The following is a 27,741-nucleotide window of genomic DNA, read 5'->3' on the forward strand; positions in this document are numbered from 1 at the left end:
GTGATCAATGTTGAGGGCCAGAGCTTACCTACCCTCCCCCCAAAAAATTTATTCAAGTTGGCACATCTGCACTGTACAGAATAAGGCAGGCATCCCCAAACTCGGCCCTCCAGATGTTTCAGGACTACAATTCCCATCATCCCTGACCACTGGTCCTGTTAGCTAGGGGGTGATGGGAGTTGTAGTCCCAAAACATCTGAAGGGCCGAGTTTGGGGATGCCTGGAATAATGCCAACCCATCAGAAATGTGTCTTTTCGCTTCATTCCCCATGCTACCGGTATTTTTAATTTAGTTACTTTTTCTATCAGGACTAAATGCCATACTTTTTTTTTTATACCATGTGGTCAATCTCACAAGTCTCCAAGAAGTTCCCGTATGTACCGGCTGGTCAGCTTGATGTCGATATCAGGAAAGGTTCTAGAATAGATAATTAAACGGTCCATCTGTGAGCACTTAGGATTACTAAGACCCAGCATGAGTTTCTCAAAAACAAGCCATGCCAGAAGAATCTCATTCTGCAGAAATGTATCTCGATTTCAGTAAGGCTTTGGACTAAGTCCCCCATAATATTCTTGCAGGGAAGCTGTAGGCTGTATAAGGTAATGTAGGTTGGATAAGATAATTATTAGGTGGATTTGTAGCTCGTTGACTTACTGATCCTAAAATGTGCTCACTACTGGTTCCTCATCATCTGAAAAAAAGGTTCTGCCTGGGCCTGTTGTTGTTGAATGTATTTATAAACAAATTGGACTAAGGAATTGTGGGGCTGCTCGCCAAATTTACAGATAACACCAAACTGGGAGAGGTTGCTAATGCCACTGAAGACAGAATTGGGATTCCAGACGACCTTAACTCACTGGAGAACTCATTGGCAAAACAAGCAAAATGAATTTCAATAAGGGAAAATATAAGTTTTCTACACTTAGACAGGAAGAACCAGCTGCACAAGTATAAGACGTCTGGTTTGCCAGTAGTACATGTGAAAAGGAGTGAGGGCATCTGTGAGGGACAGGGGATATCGCGAAGTCCCTCCCCTCCTGAGTTCAAGCCAATCCCCAAGCACAGGGGAAAGCAGAGAGAGTTCCGATTCCAGTGGGGAAGCAGGAAGTCGTGTCCGAGGCTCAGGCAAGGTAGAGGAGCCAGGGTCCCAGGTGGGACAGGAAGGGGCGAATAAGGGGGGGGAGACCCATCCCCCCAACTCCGGAATTACGCAGAAAGAGGAGGGGAAAGAGGATGGGTCTGCCAAAGCTTTTGTGTTGGAGAAAGACGCGCCAAAAGCCATTAGGAGGTTCTGAAACCGACTGACCACATCACTCCGTGTAAATAGCAATGACTTCAGCACTGTAAATACGCAGCACCAATAAAAGAATAAAATGCAGAGATGCGTAGCGTCGTTACTCTGAAGTAGTCCACTCCGGCCACTGTGACAGCAACCTCCTAATCCTTTTGGGGCTACTTTGGAGTTGCCGGGATGAGCGTGTCAGAGGCGGAGAGATGGCGGCAGATCGCGGAGCAAGCCCAGCAAGAACTGCAGCAGCTGTCGCTGCAGGCGCAGGGGGAATTGAAGGCAGCTAAAGAAGAGACTAAGAAGGTCCAGGACGACCGGCTACAACTTGCGGAACAGGTGAGAGCGCTACAGGAAAGAGAGCAGGAATTAAGGGCGGTGGCGGTAGACCTCCAAAACAAGCTGGATGCAGAGAAAAACAAGGCGGGAGGGGCACCCCAAGTCCAAGTGCTGCCAGGAAGGAGAGCCGGGACGCTAGTAAGCAAGTTCAATGGAGACCCGAAGGAATATCAGGGCTTTGAGACTGAGTGTATGCTCTTGAGCTGCACCACGATGAGTTCCCTGATGATGAGCACAGGGTAGCGTTTATTGTGGAGCACCTTACCGGGGCAGCCAGGGAGTGGCTAAGACCGTTAATCGCAACAAAGAATCCTTGCATGAAGAATGTCAAACTATTTCTAGAAGGTTTGAAAACGATGTATTCGTCCGATAGTCATATGGACCAGACTAAGGAGGAACTTCATAATTTACGCCAAGGAAATATGACAGTTCGCGCGTATTGGGCGAAATTCACCATGCTGGTGCACAGATTGGGGTGGGAACTAGAGTCACCCCCAATGCAAGCGGCGTTCTACTTGGGGTTGCATGAGGAGGTGAAGGATGAGCTCTCGAGAGGTCCAAAGCCCAGTAATATGGATCAGCTGAGCAAAGCGGCTCTGGCGGTGGGGGTGAGACAGGAATCCCGGTGGAGCGACAAGCAAGCAACGCGCGCAAAGCGGGCTTGGTTCCCACGGTCGCAGGAGAAGCCACTCCCCCAACAACCCTTTCAAGCCACGCCTGGGGCCAGTCAGGACCAGGAACCCATGCAGATTGATAGCGCGCGCGCGCGGGCTTTTCAAACCCCAGCGGCGCCAAGACGCAAGGAGGGAAGGGGTAGGAATTGCTTTCTCTGCAACTCCCCCCAGCATCTCGTCAGAGACTGCCCACATCGCAGGGAGTGGCAAGGAAAGGCGGGAACGGTTGTGCCCTCCCCCACTGACGCAGCACCACAGCAGGGAAACGGGAAAGCCTGGCTGCAGGAGACAAGGGGCAGCAGCCAGGCACAGTCCGCAGACAACAGCCCCAGCCCACCCACCCGCACAGAGAGGAGCAGAGCCAGCCCACCCCTCCCAGAGCAGGAGTGGTTCTAGAAGTGACGCTCATGCTCCCAAATGGCTATCCCCTGACGGTCCTCGCCCTAATTGACAGTGGTGCCTCAGCCAACTTCTTCTCGAGAAACTTTGCAGAAGAGCACCAGATCCAGCTTCTGCAGCTGGATTTTCCCCTGCACGTGGCAACCATTGACGGCAGAGAGCTGCTGGGAGGGGCCATCACCCATCAAACCCCCCCCCATGAGAATGACGGTGGGAAGGCACTCAGAGACACTGGCATTCAACGTCACAACCATCTCAGACCCCCCCATCGTCTTGGGCATGAGCTGGCTGGCGCGCCACGACCCCTCCATCAGTTGGCACCAGAGATGCATCACTTTTGGATCGGACTTTTGCCTGGAACATTGCATGCAGCACCAACCAGGGGAGGGGCCTCCGATAGCCACGGTGGCCACCATGCACGTCAAAGGGGGGTGAGGCGATACCCAAGCCGTACTGGGACCTGCAGGAGGTCTTCAGCGAAGCGGAGTCCGACCACCTACCCCCACACAGGCCTTTTGACTGCCAGATCAACCTGGTGCCAGGGGCAACTATACCCCCAGCCAAGCTGTACGCCATGTCAGACCAGGAACTGGAGGATCTGCGCGCTTTCATCGACAAGAACCTCAAGCGGGGGTTCATCAGAGAAAGCAAGGCAGCAGGGGGCAGCCCGGTCTTCTGGGTGGACAAGAAAGACACGCAACAGCGCCGTCTTGTGGTGGATTTTAGACGGCTGAATTCAGTGACAGAGCCAGTGGCTTTCCCCATGCCCAGAGTGGATGATCTCCTGACAGCGGCACGCAGGGGCAAGATTTTCACCAAGCTAGACCTGAGGGGGGCGTACAACTTGATCAGGATCCGGGAAGGCGATGAATGGAAAACCACGATGTTCACGCCTCTGGGCTCTTTTGAATATCTGGTGATGCCCTTCGGGTTGCAAGGGGGCTCAGCATGCTTCCAGGCCTTCATGCACCACGTCCTGGGGTCCCTCCTCTTCAGGAAATGCTTGGTCTTCCTGGATGACATCCTTATCTACTCCGATGACCCAGTGCAGCATGTGAAAGATGTCAGGGAGGTGTTGCAGCGCCTGAAGGAGAACCACCTGTATGTGAAGCTGGAGAAGTGCAAGTTTCACACCAAGGAGGTGGACTTCCTGGGCTACAAGCTGTCAGACAAGGGGCTGGCGATGGACAAGGACAAGGTGCAGGCCATCCTGGACTGGCACAGCCCCAGGACGCGCAAAGATGCCCAACGCCTACTAGGCTTCGCCAACTTCTACAGGAAGTTCATCAAGAACTTCTCTCGCGTTACGGCTCCCATCACGGACTGCCTGAGAGGCAAGCAGAAGTTCAGGTGGACACCAGAGGCGCAAGCAGCGTTCGAAAGCCTCAAGAGGGTGTTCGCCTCAGACCAGAACCTGTTCCACGTGGTTCAGGACGCGCCCCTACGCGTGGAGACAGATGCTTCTGATAAAGCTGTGGGCGCCATTTTGTTGCAACTGGACGCCAACAGAGAGTGGAGACCCTGTGCCTTCTTCTCCAGGAAGTTGACCCAGCCAGAGCGAAACTACACGGTGTTTGATCGGGAACTTCTTGCGATCCACGCTGCGTTCCAGCACTGGAGACACTTCCTGGTGGGCGCCAAGCACCCCATCCAGGTGTGCACAGACCACAAGAACCTGGAGTTCTGGAGAACTGCCAGGGTGCTCAACCAGCGGCAGATACGGTGGGCAGAGTTCTTCTCGAACTTCAACTTCTCCATACACTACATCCCGGGAGAGCAGAATGTCAGGGCGGATGCCCTCTCCCGCAAGCCAGAGTACATGGAGGAGGAGGCGCCACCGGCACCCAGGCACATTTTCCCCCCGTCAGCTTGGTCCTGCGGAGCAGCAGTGGTGAGCGAGGCAGAACTCACAGCACTGACGGCAGCGGATGAATTTGCCAACCGCATCTTCAGAGAACTGAGAGGGGGGGGAGCAGGCAAAAGACTTTGCAGACCGCAGGGGGCTGCTTTTCTACAAGGGTGCACTGTACCTGCCCACCACCCAGCTTAGACGTACGGTCCTCAAGCAGATGCACGACAACCCAACGGCGGGTCATTTTGGGAGGGACAAAACCACTCACCTAGTCATGAGACACTTCTGGTGGCCAGGGGTGCGGGAAGATGTTCGAGACTATGTAAGGGGCTGTGACACCTGCCAGCGGGCAAAGGTGGTCAGAGCAGCGCCACCGGGATTGCTGGAGCCCTTAGCCACGCCACACAGGCCGTGGGAAGTGGTGTCCATGGACTTCATCACAGATCTGCCTTCTTCCAGGGGCAAGACCGCAGTGTTGGTGGTGGTGGACCTCATGTCCAAAATGTGCCACTTTATACCGTGTGCCAGGGCGGTCTCTGCAGAAGAGACAGCCAAACTGTTTGTGGATCACGTATTCAGACTGCATGGATTACCTTTAAGGGTTATTTCGGATCGTGGCCGCCAATTTGTTTCCAGGTTCTGGCGGCGGCTCATGAACCTCCTGCAGGTGGAGGTCAGCTTGTCGACGGCTAGACACCCGCAGACCAATGGACAGGCGGAGAGGGTCAACGCCATTCTGCAGCAGTACCTGAGATGCTACGTCAGCCAGCGGCAAACGGACTGGGTGGATCGCCTGCCACTGGCAGAATTTGCCTACAACAATGCAGTGCACGTCTCCACAGGGGTGTCGCCCTTTAAGGCCAATTACGGGCGTGACCTCAGATCTTTCCCAGAGAGGGAGGGGGAGGAGGAGGAGGAGGGCCCACAGGCTGAGGATTGGGCAGAAGAACTGGAGACGGTGCACCAGCAGCTCAGAGAACACTTGGAGAGAGCCAAGGAAGCGTACAAGAGGGGGGCAGATCGCCACAGGCGACCGGGGGAGGTCATTAGGGTGGGGGACAAAGTTTGGTTGTCCTCGGAGGGCCTTCCCATCAGAGGGCGATGCAAAAAGCTGGCGCCCAGAAGGTTGGGCCCCTTCACGGTCACGCAACAGGTCAACCCGGTGGCATACAGGCTGGCACTGCCAGAGGACATGAGGGTGCACCCAGTGTTTCATAGATCGCTGCTGTCGCCGTACAGGGAAAGCAGCAGGCTCCGAGACAGCGAACAAACCCCTGAGGGAGGGGGGGAGAGGGAAGGCAGGGAGCAACTCAATGAGGCCACGGCCATCCTGGATTCAAGGTGGGGGGTGGGGGGACTGGAGTACCTCATGGCATGGGAGGATGCTCCACCGTCCCAGAATGAATGGGTCCCAGCCACTCAGATACAGGAGGAATTCCTGGTAGAAGAATTTCACGCCCTCTTTCCCCATAGACCCAAGCCCTGGCACATGGAAAGGGAGGGGGAGGGGGAGGAAGCACGGGAGAGCAGTTCACCATGGCGCTGGGAAGCGGAGTTTGAGGAACCAGAGGATGAGGTATGGGTGTCACCGAGATCCACCCAGTCAGAGGAAGGAGCAGATTGGCAGAACATTTTTACCCCCACCAGCTCTGACGCCACGGACTTTTTGGGATTCCCGTCCTCCCAGGCGGAAGGGGGGGGCTTGCAGGACTGGGGGGAGGTGTTCACACCAACGGGCTCGGAAGGCACTGAGTTCTTAGGCTTCCAGTCGTCACCGACACCTGGGGGGGACCTGGGGAGGGGTGAAGGAGAGCTTGGGAGGGGGGTGGATGTGAGGGACAGGGGATATCGCGAAGTCCCTCCCCTCCTGAGTTCAAGCCAATCCCCGAGCACAGGGGAAAGCAGAGAGAGTTCCGATTCCAGTGGGGAAGCAGGAAGTCGTGTCCGAGGCTCAGGCAAGGTAGAGGAGCCAGGGTCCCAGGTGGGACAGGAAGGGGCGAATAAGGGGGGGGAGACCCATCCCCCCAACTCCGGAATTACGCAGAAAGAGGAGGGGAAAGAGGATGGGTCTGCCAAAGCTTTTGTGTTGGAGAAAGACGCGCCAAAAGCCATTAGGAGGTTCTGAAACCGACTGACCACATCACTCCGTGTAAATAGCAATGACTTCAGCACTGTAAATACGCAGCACCAATAAAAGAATAAAATGCAGAGCTGCGTAGCGTCGTTACTCTGAAGTAGTCCACTCCGGCCACTGTGACAGCATCTTAGTAGACCACAAGCTTAAATGAATCCACAGTGTGATGCAGAAGTAGAAAATAAACTAATGCTGTTCAGATCAAGGGAGGTAATAGTCCCACTCTATTCTGCCCACCTGGAGTACTGTGTCCAGTTCTGGGAACCACAATTGAAGAAAGATGTTGACAAGCTGGAATGATTGCAGAGGTGGGCAAACAAGATGATCAAGAGTCTGGAAAACAAGCTTTATGCAGAACAATTGAGGGAACTGCATATGTTTAGCCTGGAAAAGAGGAGATATGATAGGAAGAACTTTTTGACGGTAAGAGCTGTTCAACATTGGAATGGGCTCCCTTGGAAGGTTGAAGACTCTCCTTCCTTGGAGACTTTTAAGCAGAGGTTGGATGGCCATCTGTTGTGTTTGTTTTAGTTTAGATTTCTGCATAGTTAGGGGTTGGACTGGATGACCCTCATGGTCCTTACCAAGTCTATAATTATATGGATTTAGGCAGGCATCCCCAAACTTCGGCCCTCCAGATGTTTTGGACTACAATCCTCATCATCCCTGACCACTGGTCCTATTAGCTAGGGATCATGGGAGTTGTAGGCCAAAACATCTGGAGGGCCGCAGTTTGGGGATGCCTGGATTTAGGCATGATCCCTTTGACTGTAACCACTACATAAATTGTGGGCTTACTGTATGTCAAAATACAGGAAACTAGAACAAACTTGATCAAACCATAGTTTCCCATTACAAATAAAGCAAGCCCCCTGTCTTGGGATGTACTCTTAAATTATCACTACCACTAACTGAGTAATATTCTTGCTTTACCAAGTACCTAACTTCAAATTAGGGATGGGGGTGGCGCTGTGGGTTAAACCACAGAGCCTAGGGCTTGCCGATCAGAAGGTCGGCGGTTCGAATACCCATGACAGAGAGCTCCATTGCTTGGTCCCAGCTCCTGCCAACCTAGCAGTTCAAAAGCACGTCAAAGTGCAAGTAGATAAATAGGTACCGCTACAGTGGGTAAAAGGCGTTTCCGTGTGCTGCTCTGCTTCGTCAGAAGCGGCTTTGTCATGCTGGCCACATGACCTGGAAGCTGTACGCTGGCTCCCTCGGCCAATAACGCGAGATGAGCTCCGCAACCCCAGAGTCGGTCACGACTGGACCTAATGGTCAGGGGTCCCTTTACCTTTAACTTATCAGTGGTTCTAGGGGTGGAGGGGAAGAATGATTTGATTAATAAAAGAAAACAGCCTAAGAATATACATGTTAGTAGCGTTTGTTTAAAGATGTTAAATATTCATTATTAATTAGCTAGGAATCATTAAAAATATTTTAGAGGTAACGAACAATAAAGAAAGCCGGTTCTTCGCTGGCTTACAACTGTTTAGCTAGACAAGTGACAAAGCTATTGATTTTGATGAGTTAGATAACGAAGCAAAGATAAGAATAAAGTAAGCGAATCTAGGATACTAGGAAAGAATATACACCTTTGAATATTTACCTTAAGATTTCAGCTGGCCAGATGGAACGATCCCCCCCTCCATCCTCCTCCCACCATGTGCTGCGACGGGGCTCATTAGGTGAATCCTACCCAAAAATATTTCCATCCTACCGGTATATATAAACACGTGGTCAGGGGAATAACTTTTTGTTTTGCTTTTTATCCACCGGTTGAACACAAAGCCGGATTTCTGTCTCTGATCTGGAAGGCACATACCATAACTGTTCCGAGCTGTTTCATAAACACAGAGACGACCTTTCTGCTCCTTAGTCCTGCAGTTGTCAAAGCATAAATTGTTCCTGATTAGGCATAGGAAGTTGCTCAGGACCACTTCCTCCAGTATCCCTCCCAACCGACTTATCCTTGTGTTCTGAATGGGTCAGAAAGTGAAGCCCAACTCTTCGTATCAGTTCAACACCTCTCTGCATGTCTTCACCTGCTCCCCCTGGTACTTTGTTTACTGAGGTTGCTGTTTCAAAAGCCTGAAGAAACATCACAGCCCCCAGCCCTCTATAGCCCCCTTTTCCTCTTCCTTCAAGATATAAACAAAATGAAGCATCACCAGTGAGGACGCTTCTTTTTAGATACAGTTGTACCTTGGAAATCGAACGGAATCTGTTCTGGAAGTCCGTTCGACTTCCAAAATGTTAAAAAACCAAAGCGCAGCTTCTGATTGGCTGCAGGAAGCTCCTGCAGCCAACCAGAAGCCGCGGAAGCCTCGTCGGGACGTTCGTCTTCCAAAAGAACGTCCGCAAACTGGAGCAATCACTTCCAGGTTGCGGCGTTCAGGAGCCAAAACGTAAGAGTTCCAGGGCATTCAACAACCAAGTTACGGCTGTACTACTACAAATGTGGCATTCCCTTTAAATAAACCAAAACTCAGTGCCCCATGTTTTCATTTGACTTCTTTATCTTGGCCCCATACGAATATGTGCAATGCTTTCCAATGGTACTGGCCATTCAGCCTGTTAATTGGTAATTGCTTTAAAACAGCATAAGCAATGTGCAGCTATTAAAACCTCTTCATAAAATCACCTGACAACCTGCAAACAAGAATCAATACTGACTGTTTGGTCTAGCCATGCATGACAATGCATCATTAATTTTTACTGGGAGGCTGCTAACGGTGCTGCAATGCCAACATTACTTTGCAAAATATATATATGTGCAGAGCCAGATACGAACATTAAGGTGATCATGATCTACTTAGTCACAGCGCTGGGAGCAAAGTTTGCACATAACCCTGATAACAGAGAAATGGCAGAGCACGTTCACCTGGGGGCGGGGGGGGGGAATTAGGGGGTGGGAGAAGAGAGTCAAGCATTTCAATGAGAAATTCTTTGGGAGTATAAGCTAGGTTAGAAGAAAGCCAAAGAAATGTCCTCTAGTCTGTTACTTCTCAAAGTGCTCTGCTTTCAAATGATGCTTGTGACCCACATTTCTGCTTTGATGCTGCAGTTTTTCATTTGCTTTCCAAAAGCGATGCAAATTCTCGAGACCGAGCGAGGAAATGGTGTGGGCATTAAGAAAAAGAGCAGCCAGCGCTGTAGGTCTGTATTACCTCCATCACCACATGTCCCAAAGGCATGTAGCTCCATAAACTATGAACCCACAAATCTGGTTCCCCACACACCGACACCTCTGCCAGAGTTTGGTGCTAGTTTGGTGCTGATGTTATGAAACAGGACGGTCAAATTATTATCCCTGGAGTTCCTTTGGAGTCCCTAGTGCAGCCCACTAAAACCTCTCTACACAAAATTAACAAACTTAGTTGGTCTCTAAGGTGCTACTGGAAGGAGTTTTATTTTGTTTGTTTCAATAATAATAATAAATTGAATTTATAACCAACTAAGTTTGTGATTAAGTGGAAGTGATGATATTCCAGCTGAACTATTTAAAATTTTAAAAGATGATGCTGTTAAGGTGCTACACCCAATATGCCAGCAAGTTTGGAAAACTCAGCAATGGCCAGAGGATTGGAGAAGATCAGTCTACATCCCAATTCCAAAGAAGGGCAGTGCCAAAGAATGCTCCAACTACCGCACAATTGCGCTCATTTCACACGCTAGCAAGGTTATGCTTAAAATTCTACAAGGCAGGCTTAAGCAGTATGTGGACCGAGAACTCCCAGAAGTGCAAGCTGGATTTCGAAAGGGCAGAGGAACCAGAGACCAAATAGCAAACATGCGCTGGATTATGGAGAAAGCTAGAGAGTTCCAGAAAAACATCTACTTCTGCTTCATTGACTATGCAAAAGCCTTTGACTGTGTCGACCACAGCAAACTATGGCAAGTTCTTAAAGAAATGGGAGTGCCTGATCACCTCATCTGTTTCCTGAGAAATCTCTATGTGGGACAAGAAGCTACAGTTAGAACTGGATATGGAACAACTGAGTGGTTCAAAATTGAGAAAGGAGTACGACAAGGTTGTATATTGTCTCCCTGCTTATTTAACTTATATGCAGAATTCATCATGCGAAAGGCTGGACTAGATGAATCCCAAGCCGGAATTAAGATTGCCGGAAGAAATATCAACAACCTCAGATATGCAGATGACACAACCTTGATGGCAGAAAGCGAGGAGGAATTAAAGAACCTTTTAATGAGGGTGAAAGAGGAGAGCGCAAAATATGGTCTGAAGCTCAACATCAAAAAAACCAAGATCATGGCCACTGGTCCCATCACCTCCTGGCAAATAGAAGGGGAAGAAATGGAGGCAGTGAGAGGTTTTACTTTCTTGGGCTCCTTGATCACTGCAGATGGTGACAGCAGTCACGAAATTAAAAGACGCCTGCTTCTTGGGAGAAAAGCAATGACAAACCTAGACAGCATCTTAAAAAGCAGAGACATCACCTTGCCGACAAAGGTCCGTATAGTTAAAGCTATGGTTTTCCCAGTAGTGATGTATGGAAGTGAGAGCTGGACCATAAAGAAGGCTGATCGCCGAAGAATTGATGCTTTTGAATTGTGGTGCTGGAGGAGACTCTTGAGAGTCCCATGGACTGCAAGAGGCTCAAACCTATCCATTCTTAAGGAAATCAGCCCTGAGTGCTCCCTGGAAGGACAGATCGTGAAGCTGAGGCTCCAATACTTTGGCCACCTCATGAGAAGAGAAGAATCCTTGGAAAAGACCCTGATGTTGGGAAAGATTGAGGGCACTAGGAGAAGGGGACGTCAGAGGACAAGATGGTTGGACAGTGTTCTCGAAGCTACGAACATGAGTTTGACCAAACTGCGGGAGGCAGTGCAAGACAGGAGTGCCTGGCGTGGTGTGGTCCATGGGGTCACGAAGAGTCGGACACGACTAAACGACTAAACAACAACAACAACAAGTTTGTTATTGGTATGAGCTTTCATGTGCATGCACACTTCTTCAGATACAAAAGCTCATACCAATGACAAAAGCTCATACCAATGACAAACTTATTTTTTTTATAATAATTTTTATTGATTTTAATACAGACAAAACAAACAAAACATACAATATAAATTCTGTCCCTTCATCCTCTCCCCCCCCCCACAGGCCCACTTCTGCCACCAGTAGTACCCGTGGGAGTGGAGAGTCAAAGGGGTCCATTTTAAGGCTGGGTTTGACCTCCCCCCTCTCCTCCCCCCTCGTCCCTCCCCTGCCACTGAAAGGACGGGGACGGAGGAGCACTGAGGTTTGGTTTTCTCCCTGCTGCTCCTTCAATACAACAAACAAACAAACAATAAAACAATAACATATTCTAAATCTTAAATTTCTTAACATTGTATTTGTGACTTCCTCGATTCTCTTCTTCCTGGTTTTCTTAATTTCTATATAAAATTATGGCGATTTACCTATTCTAATTCAAGATCTTACCCTTATAATATTCACTCAATCCTCCTCCTTCTTCGTGCTGCCCCTCCGCAAGTCCTCCCCTGCCACCAGAGGAACCCGCAAGGTGCAGCACTCCAAAGGATATCCATTTTTGCATCTGGGTTTCCTTCCACCCCCCTCCCCTCCCCTCAGGACACCCCCTGCCACCAGGTGTTCCCGAGCACAGAGAGGAGGAAAAATGGCTCTCTGCCCAGACACCTATCTAAACACAAGATATTTAAACAAATCTTAAAAAAAATTCCTAGATCATCCTTCTTTCTCCCTCCAGGAAAACTCAATTTTCATATATATTCATTTCCCTAATCAAAATCTTAACTTTATACTTTAAAACACTCTCCTTCCCCTCCCCTGATGCGATTCCCCCGATTGGATCAACATTTCCTTTTACAGGCCAAGATTTCAGAAACCGTTGTTCAGCCACCAAATATCTCTTGACTAAAAATTTTTACCCCACACCACATCTTTCCCATTTCCAAATCCAGGCCTCTATCCCCCCCTCCTTCTGCATTTCCCTTTCCTCCAACACACATCTCCAAATTTCAGTCCCTCCAGGTTCCTCCATTTCTTGAGTCTTCTTTTCACATTGTTGCTCCTTACTTTCATCTTCTTTTTTTTCAATTCCTTGTTGTGCAACATCCAGAACTTGTTTTTTATAATCCCAGTCAGTTTTGATAAAGTCTTCTATTTCTTGTTCCTTAGTCTCACTTTCAAAGTCATTCTCTAAATCCTGTTCTTGAACCACAGTCTCTGCCCATGACGAACTGGAATGTTGCAGTGTCTTATTCATGTCCTTCAATATTTCCAAATAACTCAGTACCGCCTCCTGGAAGGCCGGGGTATACATTGTTTTCATTCCTCTCTTAACCACAAGCAGACAGGATTAGCAGACAAAGGGCACTGGAAATTTCCTTTCAGCTGCACGGTGCCTCCATCTTGGCTGATCCTTCCCATTGTTTTAACTACTCCACAGATCAAATCAAAGTTCAGTCTAACACAGCTTCAAACATCAGACTTCTTCTTTTTGTGAAATATCTTATTCCACAGCGATTTAGCAGATTTTTCAGGTCATTTCGCAAATTTGACAGCTTTTGACAGCTGTCAAAGCACCTTCCCCTTAGAACCTTGCTGATCCTCAAGGGGTGCCAGCTCCAGGGTCTAAGAAGGGTTAACAAAGTCTTTCATTCTCTCGGGTTCCGCAATCAAATAGTTTCCCTTCGATTTAGGAGTCCTTAATTAATGCGCCTCCTGATTGACCATTAGGAAGAGATCGACTTCCGTTTTTTAAATCTCTTCCTTTTTTCCAATTTTTGCCGAAATTAACACAAAGTCCGGTTGAAGATTCCACTTGCTTTCTTTCCTTTTGTTTTCCTTTGGAAGAATCCACAGCTAACTGGTAGAAGACTCGAGGCTTCGCTTCTCGGAGGTAAGATGTCGTCCGAAAATGGCTCCCGCGACTCCACTCCGCCGGCTCGCAGGGTCTCTATTGATTCCCTGGGCAGTGGAGGAATCGCGGTCCGGAGCCTGCCGGACCTGCGCCCCAGGGACGCTCTTCCCTGGGTTCTTGTGGGGAATCCGCTCGCCCCGCGGATTTCCCCCCCCCCTCCGCGATGCCAGGGACCTCGGAGCTCGAGGTCCCTGCGTCCTCTCCCCAGCGCTGTAGACCGGAAGTCCCATACCAATGACAAACTTAGTTGGTCTCTGGTTACAGGTAGGTAGCCGTGTTGGTCTGGATCGAAGTAAAATAAAAGTCAGTCAATCACCCATTTCCACCACCCTTCTGAGTGATGCCCCCTCCCCCTCCCCATCCCCACCCCTCCCCACCCCTTCTCTACATAAGTGCCTGGAAACTTCCATTTCACTGTATCTGAAGAAGTGTGCATGCACACGAAAGCTCATACCAAAATAAAAACTTAGTTGGTCTTTAAGGTGCTACTGAATGAATTTTTTTTATTTTAGTTGGTCTCTATGGTGCTACTGGAAGGAATTTTGTTGTTTGTTTGTTTCGACTACGTCAGACCAACACGGCTACCTACCTGTAATTATTATTGTTGTTGTTATTATTATTATTACTAAATCATCATCCAAGCCAGAACCTGTCGCCCTTACTTGGGACAGTGAGGCTGCAGCATCAAATGCATTTACATTTTCCTTGCCCCTCGCTCCCATTCCATGACATTAAAATTAGCAATGAGGGTGTTGAAGGAGTGTAGAGAGAAAGGAATTTGCAACCTGGCCAGCATTTGTAGCCAAAGGGGAAGAGCGTAGAGTAGGTGGTCAGGTAGAAGGCGGGCTTGGATTGCAGGGGTGGTTAGGCTGCCAGGATGGGCTGCTGCTTTCTTTCAAAGCTATTTTGGGAGGGCAAGCAGTGGAATGTGGGAAGAAGGCCTAGGTCAGAGCTTTCCAAACTTTTCATGTTGGTGACACACTTTTTAGACACGCATCCTTTCGCAACACAGTAATTCAGATTTACTAGCAAACCAGAGGTTAAACCAGGGGTCCCCAGACTTACCGCGCAGTGGGCCGGTGCCCGCTGCGCCGACCGCGCGGCGGGCCGGAGGGCAGGGGAGTGCGCGCGCAGCGGGCCGGAGGGCGGGGGAGTGCGCGCCCGTGCGCATGCGCACACGCACACGGGCGGGGGGGAAATCGCCGAAAATCACTTGTGCGCATGCGTATGGGCCTCCCCCGACCCGGAAGTGCATCGGAAATGACCTCTTCTGGGTCGGGAGAGGCCCATACGCATGCGCAAAAAGGATTTTCGGCGATTTTTTGCCGATTTTTCTGATCGTCGCCGCGCCGCGCGCCGTAAGAGCAGGCGGCGGCAGCGGGCGGCGGGGGTCGTCGCGGGCCGGATTGGGAGGCCAATTGGGCCGCATCCGGCCCGGGGGCCGTAGTTTGGGGACCCCTGGGTTAAACCAACCCCTTTCCAGCCCCTGGGAGAGCACGGGGAGCAGTCATCACAACACACAGTTTGGAAAGTTCTGGTAGAGAATTGAAAGCTACAGTGGCTCACTAAGAACCAGAGGGAGCAGGTGATTGAGGGTCAGAAGTAGTATTGGTGAAGGGACTTGGGGCAAGTAATGCACACTTTAATGATAGTTTATTGCGTATCCCAAGTATAACTCACCCATGAATTTCCTGTACCAACTCAAGAGCCTGCTCTTCATGAGCCTGCTTTGAAGGTCTGCTACAAGGCTTTGACCCTGAAACCAGTTCTGCTTCAGTCCAGCATGGTTTGTAAACAAGCGTTTCTGAGACTAATCCCTAACTATGCAAAAATCAGCTCTTTACCCCAGGAATCGGAGCGTCTCAGTAACCAAAGATCATTAGCCATATTTCAGGAGCTTGTTGCTTTTGGTGCATTTTTTCAACACTTCATGGTTGAAAATGAAGATAGCAGAAATGATTATGGGAAATAAGAGAAGACTCACATGTCTGCATGATCACTGAAGTCCCATACAACAGAACCACCACTACACAAACTCAGTTTCACAAATATACCCCATTGCTCTTCCAAAGAACACAAAGCAGTCGTGCAACATTGAATACAATTCCTAAGGTTCAAAATGTGATTTCGTTTTTTATAAAACTGATCTAAAAGAGGCTCCTCCAGATGGCCTGTTTATTGCACATTCAACATTATTTCCATGCGCGAAGCTTATGTGAGGTTACACAATGTCTAATCTATACTGAACACTTAGTCCTATTTGCAGGATAGTTATATGACAATGAGATTTCATGCCGATTTCATCTTGATTTGTTTGCATGGCTATTTGTTTTTGTGATATGCCTGTTGTCTTTGTCCATGGATACTGGGGTGGCTTGCCAGTTCCTTCTCCAGGAAATCAGCCCTGAGTGCTCACTGGAAGGACAGATCCTGAAGCTGAGGCTCCAATACTTTGGCCACCACATGACAAGAGAAGACTCCCTGGAAAAGACCCTGATGTTGGGAACGATTGAGGGCACTAGGAGAAGGGGACGACAGAGAACAAGATGGTTGGACAGTGTTCTCGAAGCTACAAACATGAGTTTGACCAAACTGCGGGAGGCAGTGGAAGACAGGAGTGCCTGGCGTGCTATGGTCCATGGGGTCACGAAGAGTCGGACACGACTAAACGACTAAACAACAACAACATGTTTTTGTGATAATCAATAGTTTATTCCTCATTTTTGGTGTATTTCCCTGTCACTTCCCTAACTACAAAAAGTTTTGGGTTTGTTTGTTTTTTAGGTGGAAGTGTTGTGCCAAAGCAACAGGCTACTTTAATCCATTTTAATTGCGCAAACCTAAATTTCTGGTATGCCATTGAATCTTTCCCACAAAATACTGAGTTGACCAAAGGATAACCCACCCATCTCTTGCACAATTGGCCACTTACTACATGGTGGCTCTATATACATACATACATACATACATACATACATACATACATACATACATAATTTTTTATGTATGTCCCCTTTCCACAGTTCAAACCATGCTCAAGGCAGCTTACAACATAAAAAATACATAACTACAACATAACGAAAGTAGTTATAAACAATAAATAAAACATTAAAAAATACACAACCAAACAATTTCCACATAAATCACAACAAGTTCTAAAATAGATACAAAAAACCCAAGAGCAACAACCCATGTCCCAACAAAAAACCCTAAACAATGCACCATCCCAAGAGCCTGTCCAGTAGCCTCAGCTTTTGTAGCTGGAGTCAGTCAGGGCCCTGCCCACCCAGGCCAGGTGGAAAAGGCAAGCAAGGCAGGGAGCAGGTCTTCCAGGACTCATAGCCACGATGGTATTTCAGCTGCGAAAAAGAAATGTGAGGTTACCGAGAAGGCTGAATGGGAAACTTAAGCTTTCCTTAAAAATGACTAAATACTGGAAGCAACCCATTTTATTTATCTTACTGTACGGTATATCTACAGTATTTAGAAGAAAAATTCCCAAGTGCCTGGCAGAATACAAAAAAAAAAACCAGACTATGTAGTAATGAATATGCAGAAGAGGATTTGGAAGACAGCAGATGACAAATGGAACATGAGTTTACAGCAACATAAAACGGCAAATCCTTTCATGTATACACAAGGTTATCGCTTGCAAAGCGGCAGGATAATCCTGCTTGAAGAGAAAGGTTGCAATAGATGACCCAGGTCATCCCCTACCCCGCCAACGCCCCAATCCTATCTGCTGTGGACCTTCTAGCAAGATATGTCAATAATTCCAGGTAAGAGCTTTCGTAGTGAACTCTGAAAGCTAAACAGCACATGAAGCAATTAACAGCACAATCCGATCCATTCAGAAGCTTGTGTTCAGTAGCGTTTACAGCCAGGTAACTGTATATCGGATTTTAGCCAGCATTAACGAAAGCTGCTGTCCTCGGCTCTATTCACACTTCTGTTTACCATGCACTTGCTCAGTTTCCAGGGCTGGGTTTTTAATCTATGCTTAAACAATGTTATCTAAAATGTATACACATCCCCTATTTTGTTGTGATGCATTGTTTCTCAAACCAGCTTCATATCGATTGGGAGTCCTTAAGCCATTCCCAGTTTGTCTCCGGCCAAGGCCTGAAACCCTTTACAGAAGGTAAAGACATCCCTGCCCCGTGAACACCCACTGGTGTGTATACACAAACAGAAACAAACTTGACACTAATGAAGTTGTATTGATGTGAACAGCTGAGGGGAAGGAGCTGTGAAATGCACATACAAAAACAACAACCCTTCATTGCACTCTAAGGCAGTATAGTCATACCTCAGTTTAAGTACGCTTCGGTTTGAGTACTTTCAGTTTAAGTACTCCGCGGACCCGTCTGGAACGGATTAATCCACTTTCCATTACTTTCAATGGGAAAGTTCGCTTCAGGTTAAGTACGCTTCAGGTTAAGTACGGACTTCCAGAACCAATTACCCTCATACCTCGGGTTAAGTACGCTTCAGGTTGAGTACTCCGCGTACCCGTCTGTAACAGATCAATCCACTTTCCATTACTTTCAATGGGAAAGTTCGCTTCAGGCTAAGTACGCTTCAGGTTAAGTACAGACTTCCGGAACCAATTGTGTGCTTAAACCGAGGTACCACTGTAATGTGAACACATCCCGACACACACATTTATTCTTAAGTCCCACTGAACTTTTAGTTGGACTCAGCGTTTGAAGTGAACGTGCCTAGGTTCAGGCTGACCAAGAAGTTTGATTTCACACTACAGCAAAGCAGGTTCCATTTGCAGAGGTATATAGTTCCTCAGCTTTGCCTGCAGCTCATTGGAATGGAAATCATTCTAGAACTAATGTGAAGCTCTACTGTAAGTGGAAGCTGACACACTTTTTTAAAAAATAGAACAGTTCACAAAGGACGCATGGGTGTACATTTTATAATAGTGCGTAACAGCCTCATGCGACTGTCGGGTACCTCATCCCACACTGCAGCTGATGTTACTAAGCACAGACTCCAGGGCTTCAACATCCAACTTTCCTTCCCATCTCCACCCCTTTGCTGTTTACAATCTTCCTGACAAGAAGTTACAGAGAATTCCAAACTCTGCATACAACTTTGTAACATTTGGGTTGGCTTAATAAAGGTACTGCCCTAGCATAGTGGTACCTCGGGTAACAGACGCTTCAGGTTACAGACGCTTCAGGTTACAGACTCCGCTAACCCAGAAATAGTACCTCGGGTTAAGAACTTTGCTTCAGGATGAGAACAGAAATCGCACAGGGGTGGCAGCGGGAGGCCCCATTATCTAAAGTAGTACCTCAGGTTAAGAACAGTTTCATGTTAAGAACGGACCTCCAGAACAAATTAAGTTCTTAACCTAAACATTAGGTTCCACCTAAACATTAGGAAGAACTTCCTGACAGTAACAGCTGTTCGACAGTGGAATTTGCTGCCAAGGAGTGTGGTGGAGTCTCCTTTGGAGGTCTTTAAGCAGAGGCTTGACGGCCATATGTCAGAAATGCTTTGATGGTGTTTCCTGCTTGGCAGAGGGTTGGACTGGATGGCCCTTGTGGTCTCTTCCAACTCTATGATTCTACCTGAGGTATCACTGTATGTATTGTGGACTTTTTTTCCTCATGGGCCAACGTACCTACCTTTGTGTTTTTCAACACACACACACAGCAGCAGAGGAAGCCGCTCAGGCGCCTGGGGCGGTTTGAGGGACGCACCATGGAGCCTCCAGAGTCTGCCTTCCTCCTCCCACTCAGCTGCCCTACAGCTGGGGGGGGGGCAACGGGCGGACCATTTGGGCAGCATGGAGCCACATGTCTTCAAGGAGGCCCTGTGGTGAATGCCGCCCGGCATTATGTCACCCCCCTCAGTGGTGACACCCGGGGTGGCCCACCACACCTTCCTCCACCCCTACACACACACACACACACACACACACACACACAAAATAAAACTTCTTACTTCCCACAGGCAACCAGGCAAGTGGATATCCACAAGCCTCTTCTACAACAAAGAGAATATTTGTATTTAAAGCAGACATATTAAACCACATTCACTGAAACTAAGCTGGTTCTGCAAATGCTGTAATCCGTTTTCAGGGCTTTGTAGCTTGCATAGCGCATTTATGATTTCCAGAAGGTGAATGGAGGTTGCTCAGGTTTGCAAGGTAAGGCAGATTTCCTCAGCGTTTCCCAAGATAAACGTTGTGAGAAGTGATCATTGCATCTCATCACCACTTCTTCATTTGCCTAGGCAAGCAACCATGCATACGTACACTTACTAGGCAGTAAGTCTCAATGAACTCTGTGGGTCTTACTTCTGAGTAAATATCCTCCAGATATTGTCATGCATATTTTACAACAGTAAAACCAAGGTAATGAATGATACAAAGTGCAGATCAACTTTCGCTGAGAGAACAAGATATTTGTATCCTTTTGTGATGACACACCAGAATCGGCACCACTTTTATATAAATTGATACAAATGGGCGACTAAAAAAAAGTGATGCTTTGGTATGAAAAGTGCCTCATAATGTGCTTTAAAAGAAACTGTGAAAATATTTATCCAGATTTATTACTGACTGTCTCTGTAGCTTTTTCTATAATAGACTGCACTTAAAGGGGATATTTGTAGAATGATAGCAGAAAGTGGCAATAGATTGACACTTTCTCCCCCTGTGTGAAGCCTAAGATTGCATATGAGAACAAATGCAGATCACAACTAATTCAAGCAAGTTGCAAACTCTTAACTGGCTCGATCTTAAAGCAGAAACAACCCAGATTCAACAAGCCATTTTCCAGCTGTTTCTCCCATTTTTCATGCTTCATCCACCTTAGGTCCTTCATAAACCACAAGGGGATGTGCAGGAGGAAGAGGAAGGAGAACAGACCCGGAGGCATCGATATCGATTCCCTTACAAACTTGCTGTTCCATGGGTTAACAGAGCAGTCAAAGTCAGTGTGAACAACCTCCAGAGAATACCCCACCTAGCTTCAGTAATCTCCAAAACCACATGTGAGTGTGTGTGTATACTCAGTGCAAATAGCTCCTGCCTTTGAAGATTGCTCTCTGGAGGCCACAGTGGAATACCTGAGTGAAACAGAAAAGTCTGCAGTTGAGAGTCAACTGCTAACAGATTATTATCTCATGAAGTTTTGTAAGGCAGAGATATCCAGGAAAGATGTCCCAGTGTTTCTAATTCTGTATAATGAAATGTTCGCAACATTGATTCACAATGAAGCTAGGAATATAAAGTACAAGAACAGGGTAAAAAAATGGTAAAAATAGCACCGTATGCAAATGACACATCGCTGCCAGACATATGCAATACTATAAATAAACTGGACCTCTGAGTGATAAAAGCATAGCCAGGATTTCAGATAACACAATAAATAGATCTAGAAGAGAACTTAATACAGATTAGTGTAGTGAGAATTCAACAAGCATAAGAAAGAGTTCCTGCTTTCATTAACAAGTTATCTGTAAGACATTTGGAATTATACTTGAGGCTTCCTTCTGGTATATCCTGTTCCACTTTATCAACATTATACAGAACCCTGCTGTCATAATCATTCATCTCTTCTTGCACACAGCAAGGGACACCATCCTTCAAGCACCAGCTCACCTCCGCAGCCTTGTCCTATCCTATTCCCCTCTGCCCTTTCCCCAAGGCTCTTCCATGGTGAATTGGCGCCTCCATCTTCACCACCTCGAGCCACCAAAATGTCTCCTGTTCCCGTTAAAGGCTCCCCCCATATATTCTGTTACATATTCCAAACTCCTCCTTAGAGCATCTGTGGGATAGCATTACCCCTCTCCTACTGCAAAGCACTCCCCAAACAATTTTTCCATGAAGCAGTTGGCTCAAACCCATTAGTCCTCATTTGTAAGGAAGCCGAAGTTTGTCTTACTGCATTCATAGTGTACTTGCATTTGTGCCTATTCTTCCATTCCACTCCTTGCCGCTTTTGCTGTTTGCTCCTTGTGTCCATCTGAGCAACTTAAGAAAGCTGTTGGGCTTCAGACGTGACATGTCACGTTCTTCAATATCAAAAACAATATTGTAGTAAAAAAAACATACCTAAAGCCTCATTTATCATTACTGAAAAGAGTAATTCAGAATAGACCTATTGACGTGGAGTCTCCTTCTTTGGAGGTCTTTCAGTGGAGGCTTGATGGCCACATGTCAAGAATGCTTTGATGGTGTTTCCTGCTTGGCAGGAGGTTGGACTGGATGGCCCTTGTGGTCTCTTCCAACTCTATGATTCTATGACGTTACTAGGCATGCCTAACTTAGATTCACCAAGTTCAATGTGTCTACTCTAAGTAGAACTTAGTTGGATACAACCCACAGTATGAACAAGGCCGGCCCAGGACATTTTGCCACTTGAAGTGAAACAGAAAATGCCAGGGAGGGGGTGTTCTCTGCTCCCACCGTCACTGCCTGAGGTGACTAGAGGCAGCTTAGGGAAGCCCCAGAGCACCGAAGGTTGTGGGGGAGGAAAAAAGGAGGCTGGAGAAGAACAGGGGGGCAGCAGCATGGTTGAAGCAGCAGCAGGCAACAAACACAGGAGGCGAGGAGTGGTGTACTCCTGGGCCCCCCATATCTACAGTCCCTCACTGAGCCACATGGGTGAGACAGTCCTGGGCATGAGGTGTGAACATCACAGAAAAGACCTAAAGGGTTCCCATTTGTTATTATATTTGAATGCTTCTAGATATCTTAAAATGTTTTCAATAAGGGCGAGTTATAAATTTAATAAATACATATCAATAACTGATCAGCTGTGTATACCATATAGGAAAAAATGTGGGGGGAATAAAACAGTAGACCAGTAGTGGATTGGATGCATTGAGGAATTACGTAACAACTGAATGGTAAATCATTATCTCCAGATATACATTTCTTCAACAATCAATATAAACTAATAACTCCCTGGTATCTAACTCCCTGGGAGTTAAAAAATATATATGGATGTATGGATCACAACAGGGGAAGTGTTGAAGATATAATGGAATACAAAGGGGTTTTCATCCATATCTGACAAACTTGTCTTGCAGGAAAATTATATATTGTGCTTGGAAGAATGAAGTAAAACTATGGATGCTGTACAAATTTCATATGAGAATAACCTCACCACCACCCCCAGCCCATCAAGCACTGGTGGCCCACTGGAGAAAGTCTTTAGGAGTGATTGCTCTAACTGCCACAGCAGTTCAAGAATTCAAAATTCACTTCCTAGATAGAGCCTCAGGAGCTGCACCTATAAATTTCAACTTAAGGTGTAAATTCCACCTTAGTCCAAACATCTGTTTCCTTGAGTTGTTTTCCTAATGGCGACCCCCAATTTTAAGTGTTCAGTTTCACTGCATTGTCAAATTTCGGCATAACCCCTATTTACCGTGCTCCGTCCTACTTAACATCGCTTACGGCCGCGTCTCACCGATATGCCTTCATTAAAGCTAGGTTCAATGTTTTTCCAACAAACGTGCCGAGACATAGATTTACTAAGGGCCAAGTCTCGTCAATGTGTGCTTGTGAAATTAAAACATCTGAATCTCTACATCATGTTATGTACAGTTCGGCTCGTGCTAGTATACTAAACTCCATAATCCAGCCTATGGCTGACAATCCAGTTGACCTACAGCTTGCCTGGGTTCTTCAAGATGTGGATCCTTATATTACTCTACAGGTTGCTAAATTCCTAACAGCCGTCCCCTCGTACAAGAGACGGAATGGAATGTTAGCTGATTATTTATAGTTATAAGAATTTTCTATAATGACATCAGATAATGATTTTAGCGTAGTACCTAAAATTGTTAACATTTGTCCTTGTGAGCTGTGAATTGTGTTATATTATTTGTGGCTTGTACGAGTCCGCTGTTTTATTTGATTTATTTTATTGTGTTTTATGATGGGCGTAAAGCCGGATAAACATCTTTTGTACTTTGCATTGTCATGAACATACTTGCCTGAAGTGTGCTGTGGCAGTGAAAGGGGATAATAGTAATTATTAAGCAACAGAAGGTTGCTTGATCAGTCTCTGAGGCATCCACAGTTCAGATCACTTCACCTCCAGAAAAACGTGGCGGACAAAAGATCAATGAAAATGGTGAGGTAGATACATTATCTTCCTTATAAAGAAAAGCTGAACCAGCTTAAATAAAAACCAGCTTTCTTGGGAGATAGGGAGGAAGTGTCAGGATAGCAAAAAATAATAATACCAACCGCCACTGCTGCCCCCCCCCCAAAAAAGTGTAATTGGAGTGGGAGGAGACCATTTGAGAAAGAAATTTTTCATTTCCTTTCAAAATATAAAAAAACCCTGTGGATTGACTGATTGCCTGCCCTTCACCCTAAGGTCCCAAGACGGGTTACCACATTAAAAACAATTTAGAACAACTTGTCATCCCTTGACAATTGTGCGTAAATGGATTTGAGACCAAGGAATTTCTCAGAACACACAATTAACCTACGGAACAAATAGCCGCAGGAACTTTTGTGGTGGGTACTAGTTTAAAATGCTTGTTTAAAATAATCAGATGAAACACAGAGAACACATCTGTTAGGGGGCTGCTAGCTGGGGCAGCCAGAGTAACATTAACGATGTTTTAGAGACAGCAAGCCTCTGATTACCAGATGTTAAGTGCTAACAACAGGGATGGCCATCAATATCTAGCCCAGCTTGTGAATCTCCTTGTGACATCTGGCGGCCCACTCTTAGGAAACGGGAATGCTGAGCTAGATAAACTCTTGGGCAATCCTTGTGCTCTTAAACTGCAGCTCCACGCAGAAACGTGAAATCAAGAGAGGCAGGGTTGAAAGCTATCATAAACGTGCAAATACATATAATCAGTAACTATCTAAAATGCTTTCAAAGCATACTTTTCATTTCCACAGTAATATAAATGAAACACTAGCTATGTGACAACATAATTAGCTGTGTCAATAAAGTCAGTGAAACTGGCAAGATTACTTTCCAAATTCTGGAAAATAAGAGCTCTTGAGATTTATGCATGTTAATTCTTACACACTGCCACAAGAATACAACCCATTTGTCTCTGAATGTCTACATTCAATTAGATGCACTTGACAGATGTTTGCTGCTTAACCAGTGATTCATTTAGAAATTTGTAACCATTTCTAGGGTCTACAGTTCTCCAGAACTGCTGTCTATTCATTTAGGGCTCGCACAAGATTTAAACAAATTAAAATTACCATTCCCATTTTTTAAGAGAGTTGATTAAGTAATTTAATTAAATCTAATTACTTTTGAATCTCCATGCAACACAATATCAAAGTTTAATGTGGAGTAAAAATCATAATATTCCATAGGGGGTTCCCCTGGCCAACTGTCCTTTCTTATTTGCTGGGGGGGAAATATACTGGTCAAACTGGGCCAAGTCAAACCAACTGCAACTCAGTACTTCATATTGAAGGGCCACTTAAAACTTATGTATTTCTCATAAAGAAGGGTTTTTCTGTATAGGAAAAACATCAAAACCTTGAAGAAATTTTGATGTGCAGTGATCACTCTTATGTCTATTTTGCTGCATGTACATGCATTGAAGGGGCAAACTGACAAGTTAATTACATTTAGCTTTCATGAGCACTCCGTATCTCCCATTCAGTGTTTTTTTTTTTAAGGAAAAAAGGCAATTTAGATGTTCAGTCTCTTTACAGTGCACAGAATGTAACTTTAAAATTAGGAGTACCATTCAGCTGTCATTCAAAGAAGATTTAAAGGTGCTCTGAATATCTTTAAAATGCACTGGAGAGGAATATGAAAAGCAGGTTATGCAATCAAGGAAACTAGTATCTGTTGGACATTGCAGACATCTTGCCCTGGGGGAGGAAAAAGGTGAAATGCGTAATGCAATTTTCCCATTAAACATTTCAGTGATTCAATTGAAACTTAAGTGGCCAACATCCTACCACATATTTCAGAATGTCTTATTTAAATCACCAACATCAAATATTTGAAAATGACTTACTAGGAGATCTGCCTGGAGGTAGGACATATTGTTAGCAATTATTCTTCCACCTGAACTTTATAAATGCGTGCTTCGGAATGTTACATTTCAAATTAATTGTACTGCTCTCTTTGTAACTAATTGCAATACATCCTAACTGTATCCCCAGAATGAGTGTTGCATACATCTAGTAATTTAATGTGTTCTTTAAAACAAGTCACACCAAGGTCAGAATCATATATATATATATATATATATATATATATATATATATATATAAAACATTTGCCTAATGGGACTGTTAATTTACAGAGGAAGGAGAATAGACTCTGTACACAGAACGGGGAAAACTATTGCAAAATATGACCTAGCACTGCTAAAATGTGTCAGCATTATCATTCAGTTTTTGGCTCTTACTCCCTCCAAATTTCTGGCTATTTGTCCCTGTGTAATTCTCATTTAAGTGTATGTAAACAAATAAAACAGTAGGTAGCAAAGATACTCTATAATTTTTTTTAATGTCATAATCTGAACATCTTATTCTGGGATATACATCTGGGCCACTTTTGCACATTACACTACGATAAATCATAGCTTAGCACAAACACAATGGCTCTGGAGTATGTTCTAGGCTACAGATCTTGGTTAAGAAGGGGAGATCTTAAACATGATCCAGGCTTCAGACAACACACTAAGCCAAACCTTGGATTAGCTACCATCCCAAACAGAGCTGAAAAGCCCAGGAAAAGGCAAAGCAGGCACGTGCTCTTCTCTGGGAGCCAGCACACCTTTGCAGTTGCAAAATTTTGGCTTACCATGATGTGTGAACCAGGCCATAATGTCAGTGAATCTGAGTGGAAGGTTTAAAATGATCTAACGCAGTGATTCTTAACTAAGGCCATAAGCTCCCCCAAGGAGTGACCTATAAATTTAAGGGGAGCATTAAATTTAGCAGAAGAGAATTAAACCTCCTTTAGGATGAAATTTCATATCCTAGTTGCACATGGTGAAGAGGAATTAAACAAAACCGTTCCCTTCCTGCTAGGGGCTAAAGACCAAAACAAACAATCCATCAATTTACAACGATACTAAGTATGGAAAAAGAAGAAACAAGTTATCAGAAAAATACCAATCAAGCTCAAATAAATACTGGCTCTTTTTTAAGAATGGAAGAACCTGCTGGATCAAGCCAAAAGCTCACCTAGACCAGCATCCTGTTTTCAGAGTGGACAGCTAAATGCCTGTGGAAAACCCGCAAGAGGACACATTCTACTCATGTAAAAACACACTGATTCCTGGATCATCTGCAGGCAAGATTTAGAAGGTGACTGGGCCAGATCCGGCCCCTGGGCCTTAGTTTGCCTACCCATGGTCCAAAGCATATAATAGTGGTTTGACTGCTTAAGACAGAGATGGGGAACTTGGTAAATATCAATATAGAACCACTTTGTGTGCACACACACAAAAGTATGCACACACACACACACAATTAGCTTCTATGTTATACAGGATGAGTCTTTTAAAAGAGGCCCCGTGGAACATGTGTATTCTGTATCCACGGGGCCTCTTTTAAAGGACTCACCCTACATGATTCCATTTATTTCTACGTATCCCATTATACTTTTATACCTCACCTGCTAACAGATCTACTCAAGGCAATTACAACGGCTTGGATCCTAATTTCTAACAAGCAGAAGTCAGCTCATGGAATATATCTGCAAGTGGCAATGGGGATGGCAATTTTTGCCACTTCCTTATTTCCCATACAGTCCTTATGCCCTCCGGAAATCTGATCCAGAGGATTGGGGGACCCTCAACAGCAACATAGCAGCTAGAAGCTGCCGGAGCAGGGGACAGGAATATGTGGAAATTGTCTCCTTTTAAGCATGCAAGGAAAGAATGTCTCACGGTCTTGAGTATTTCTCATAAAACCAGTATCTGCACTGTGTGGATCAATACATATCTAAAAAAGCTGCCTCTGCCCCCTCCATAAAAATTACCTCCTCCTCCCATTCCAAGCCAATTTTGGTTTGGAGAAGCCAACGCATCTTTGATGCCCTGTCTTCCCTCCTTGCTGAAGCCCACTCCTGGGCATCTGTCTCTTTGTCTAATTTGCAGCATGACAGCTAAGAAAGTGACAAAGATAGAACAATCAGATCTGAGCACA

General features: G+C 46.1%; 1 protein-coding gene across 6 annotated transcripts in view; it reads right to left on the reverse strand.

Moving 5' to 3' along the window:
- FHIT (fragile histidine triad diadenosine triphosphatase) overlaps positions 1-27,741 on the reverse strand; it is a 1,048,086-nt gene that overhangs the window by 1,018,100 nt on the left and 2,245 nt on the right. The window contains exon 1 of one of the 6 annotated variants that reach the window (XM_060271293.1): positions 339-423. The exons of 4 other annotated variants lie outside the window; for them this stretch is intronic. The gene's annotated coding sequence lies outside the window, so the exon portion shown is untranslated. Of the gene's footprint in view, positions 1-338; positions 433-27,741 lie in introns of those variants that run through there. One more of the 6 variants, XM_060271289.1, reaches the window with a different exon arrangement.

The sequence above is a fragment of the Zootoca vivipara genome, chromosome 2, assembly GCF_963506605.1.
Source record: "Zootoca vivipara chromosome 2, rZooViv1.1, whole genome shotgun sequence".
In the NCBI taxonomy this organism is placed as follows: Eukaryota; Metazoa; Chordata; class Lepidosauria; order Squamata; family Lacertidae; genus Zootoca; species Zootoca vivipara.